Source organism: Macaca mulatta, chromosome 4 (genome assembly GCF_049350105.2).
Source record: "Macaca mulatta isolate MMU2019108-1 chromosome 4, T2T-MMU8v2.0, whole genome shotgun sequence".
NCBI lineage: Eukaryota > Metazoa > Chordata > Mammalia > Primates > Cercopithecidae > Macaca > Macaca mulatta.
The window spans coordinates 144,901,490-144,906,306 of NC_133409.1; the positions used below are offsets into that span (position 1 = coordinate 144,901,490).

At 40.2% G+C, this 4,817-nt stretch overlaps 1 pseudogene; it reads right to left on the bottom strand.

The window, feature by feature from the left end:
* Positions 1–2,428: 2,428 nt before the first annotated feature.
* Positions 2,429–3,173, bottom strand: LOC719392 (cell division control protein 42 homolog pseudogene; annotated as a pseudogene).
* Between the last annotated feature and the right edge of the window lie 1,644 nt (positions 3,174–4,817).

Sequence of the window (4,817 nt, forward strand, 5' to 3'; positions counted from 1 at the left end):
GATGAAAGATATAAAATTACAGATTCAAGAAAATTAGTGAACCCCAAACAGGATGAATGCAAAAAATGAACAAACACCAGAAAACAAACACAAACAACTTATACTCAGACACATAATCAAACTCCAGAAACTTAAAAAAAAAAAAATCTCAAAAGCAGTCTGAGAAACAATACAGAAGTTCCTGAGAAAATTAAAAAATAGAATTATCAGCAATCCCACTTCTGAGTATATACCCAAATAATTGGAAGCTGGGTCTTGAAAAGATGTTTGCACACCCATGTTCATAGCAGCATTATTCACAAGTCAAAAGATGGAAGCAACACAAGTGCCCGTCAACAGATGAATGGATAAACAAAATGTGGTATAGACACACAATCAAAATTTAACCTTAGAAAAGGAGGGACATTCTGATGCATGCTAAAACGTGGATGAACCTTGAGGACATTGTGCTTAGTGAAAGAAGCCAGTCACAAAAAGACAAATACTATATGCTTCCACTTCTATGAGGTACCTAGAAAATTCAAATTCAAAAAGACAGAAAGTAGAATGGTGGTTGCCAGGGGCTGGGGGCAGAAGAGAATGGGAGCTGTTGTTTAATGAGTATAGAGTGTCAATTTTGCAAGGTGAGAATTTTGGAGATTGACTGCACACAATGTGAATGTGCCTAACACTACTGTACACTTATAAATGATTAAGATGGCAAGTTTTCTGATATGTACATTTTACCAGTTATTTGTTTTAAAAAGAAGTCAGAGGAAAATAATGAATTAAACACAGAAAATTATTCAATGACTGTGGATTTCTTTTTTTTTTTTTTTGAGACGGAGTCTCACTCTGTCACCCAGGCTAGAGTGCAGTGGTGCAATCTCAGCTCACTGCAACCTCCACTTCTTGGGTTCAAGTGATTCTGCTGCCTCAGTCTCCTGAGTAGCTGGGATTACAGGCATGGACCACCATGCCCGGCTAATTTTTGGTAGAGACAGGTTTCACCATATTGGCCAGGCTGGTCTCGAACTCCTGACCTTGTGATCCCCCCACCTCGGCCTCCGAAAGTGCTGCGATTACAGGCATGACTGCAGATTTCTTTTTTTTTTTTTTTTTTTTGAAGGGTTTTTGTTTGTTTAATACATCTGAAAAGAATGCATATACAAAGAATTGAGACATGAGAAAGCATTGGTTCAACACTAATGAATCTACAAGAATTAGGATTGGGAAGGTGGGAAAGATTACCTCAACATTTTTAAAAATTGGAAACTGCAACCAAAATAAGCTGATAAAATCCCTATTAGCACTTATTAAGAGTCTTTATTAAGACTCTTTCCATGATTTTTATTAAACTAGAGAGCCTCACCTGGCTGCTCTAGGGTTCCTCATATGCAAAACAGAAATAAGGGGATTCCCCTGACTGGTCCCCATGTTGTTAAGTGTTCTCCCCACCCCCACCCTACCCCCAGCTTCTTAATGAAGCAGGCCTCCATCCTCCTAACTTGAGAGGATGTGAATCATTCCACAGATGTCTGTCTTCTAGCACCACCCCTCGTATTTCCTCTACATACCAGGTCTTCAGCTGCATTCTAGGAACACCATATACTACTGAGCTGCAAATCTACGCTAAGCATATAAGACAATGACTGAGAGGGAAAAAAATTTTTTTAATTACAAACTCAATTCATTTGATGCATTTCAAAGGTGCAATACTTTTCTTCATTTATCAGTGAAAGAAGTTAGAAATCAACTTCCCAAAAAAAACAGTGAATGGCAAACAAATGTCCTTGAAAGTCACAGTCACATATAGTGCGTCCTAGAAAAGAGGAGGGGCAAGACAGGCTCCACCCACTTTCATGAGTTTCATCAAATACTGGATCTACTCAAGGGTGGAGAGAAAAGGCAACTTTCAAAAAGGAGTATGTTATTAAATGAGGCATTTACTATACTCCTTCCTAAGAGCACCAGATGGGGAACATGTTTTCTAAACTAGATCTAGGAAGTGGAATGTGGAATCAATCCGTCCTCCTCCCCTTAAGGGCTATCCACTGGTTAATGAATTAAAAAAACAAGACTAAAAAACAAACCCCACACACACTCCCCCCCAAAAAAGAGGAGGGAAAAAAAAAAAAAAAAAAAAACACTAAGATGTCCCAGATGTCTCCAGAGTGGAACCAGGGAGCAGCTTCAACAATTCCAATTAGTCTGTTACAGTCATCCACAAGCATGCCTTGCTTTTAAACCAAAAAAAAAAAAAAAAAAAAAAACCCACTACTTTTTTTTTTTTTTTTTTTCAAACAACAAAACAAGAACTAGTACTAATCACTTTTCTGACAATACACAATTACTCAAAATTAACTAGTACTGGGAGGGGAAAGGGGGGGCCATACCTATGGGCCTTGTCTCACACGAGTGCATGTGGGTAGGTGCAGGGCATTTGTCATTATTGCAAAAACGAATTTTAATTTTTAATCTTTAGTTTGATTTAAACATTGCTTTTAGTATGATGCCGACACCAGCTGTGCAGAAAGGGCTCTGGAGAGATGTTCATAGCAGCACACACCTGCGGCTCTTCTTCGGTTCTGGAGGTTCCAGGGCGGCCAATATTGCTTCGTCAAATACATTCGTGAGGCCTTTCTGTGTGAGTGCAGAACACTCCACATACCTTACAGCCTTCAGGTCACGGGCCAGCTTTTCAGCAGTCTCTGGAGTGATAGGCTTCTGTTTGTTCTTGGCAAGTTTCTCAATAGTGGAGGGGTCATCTCTGAGATCAATTTGAGTCCCAACAAGCAAGAAAGGAGTCTTTGGACAGTGGTGAGTTATCTCAGGCACCCACTTTTCTTTCACATTTTCAAATGAAGATGGAGAGACCACTGAAAAACAGACTAGAAATACATCTGTTTGTGGATAACTCAGCGGTCGTAATCTGTCATAATCCTCTTGCCCTGCAGTATCAAAAAGTCCAAGAGTATATGGTTCTCCACCAATCATAACTGTGACTGCATAGTTGTCAAAAACAGTTGGTACATATTCCGATGGAAATTTGTTTGTTGTGTAGGATATCAGGAGACATGTTTTACCAACAGCACAATCGCCCACAACAACACACTTAATTGTCTGCATTGCTGAAATAGTTTTGTATCCACTTTAAATATTTCAAATCTGATGTTGACCTCAGCTTCTCCACCGGGCATGACTGCAGATTTCTTATCAGAAGCCATGGAAAAAATGATGATGGAACAACGTGGGTAAAGTGCCAGAAAGTTTAAAAAAGAAAAAAAAAAAAATCCATATCAAGAGAAAATAGATTCAGGATGAAGGCAAAATAAAGGCATTCTCAGATGAAAGACAACTAAGAGAACTGTTGGCAGATCTGTTCTAAGTGCCAAAGAAAGTTATTTAGGCTGAAGGCAAACAACTATACCAGAAAGAAACCTGGAACTTAAGGACTGAAGGAAAAACATGACAGGTAAAGTTCCTCTTCAGTTCCTTCAAATATGTATGACTGTTGAGAACAAAATGATAATAGTATCTGGTAAGGTTTTCAATGGATGTATATGTAATTCATGTAACAATTATAAAGGAAGGAGAGATTAAGGACCTAAATTGTTGTAATACTTCTGAATTTTAATTGAAGAGATAAAATATAAACTGTAAACAGACTGTGAACAACTTTAGGTATGTATACTGTAATCTTCAGAGCAATCTCTTAAAAATATATATATAGTCAAAAGCCAACAAATATGTTATTCAAATAATTCAAAAAGTGACAGGAAAGGGTGGGGGGAAGAAAGGGAACAAACAGAAAAAGAAATAAAATGGTAGACTAAATCCAACCATATTAATAATATTAATTGCAAATGGTTTAAATACACCAATTAAAGGCCGGGCGCGGTGGCTCAAGCCTGTAATCCCAGCACTTTGGGAGGCCGAGACGGGTGGATCACGAGGTCAGGAGATCGAGACCATCCTGGCTAACACGGTGAAACCCCGTCTCTACTAAAAAAATACAAAAAAAGCCGGGCGAGGTGGTGGGCGCCTGTAGTCCCAGCTACTCGGGAGGCTGAGGCAGGAGAATGGCGTGAACCCGGGAGGCGGAGCTTGCAGTGAGCTGAGATCCGGCCACTGCACTCCAGCCTGGGCGACAGAGCGAGACTCCGTCTCAAAAAAAAAATAAAAATAAATAAAAAATAAATAAATAAATACACCAATTAAAAACAAGAGCTTGTCAGACTGGACTGGAGAACAAGACCCAACTACATTGTCTTTAAGAAATCCACATTGAGGCTGGGCACAGTGGCTCATGCCTGTAATCCTAGCACTTTAAGAGGCTGAGGCGGGTGGATCACCTGAGGTCAGGAGTTGGAGACCAGCCTGGTTAACATGGTGAAACCCCATCTCTATTAAAAATACAAAAATTAGCAGAGTGTGGTGGCGGGCACCTGTAGTCCTAACTACTCAGGACGCTGAGGGAGGAGAATCGCTTGAACTCAGGGGGCAGAGGTTGCAGTGAGCTGAGATTGACCCACTGCACTCCAGCCTGGGCAGCAAAGCAAGACTCCATCTCAAAAAAAAAAAAAAATAAAATAAGAAATCCACATTGGACATAAACACACAGATAGGTTAAAAGTAAAGGAAGGAAATTAAGTTTGGAGACCAGTGGTTTGAAGAGGTTTGGGCTTTCCTTTCAGATAGCTGGGTTGGGTGGGGCAGGTTTAGTGGGGTCACTATTGAGACAAGCTTAGTATCCATACAAGCAAAAGTAGCCCAGGGTCTGGCTCCCAGATTCCCCACAATGGCTCTCACTTCAGGCAGGGACTGTCACACTCACC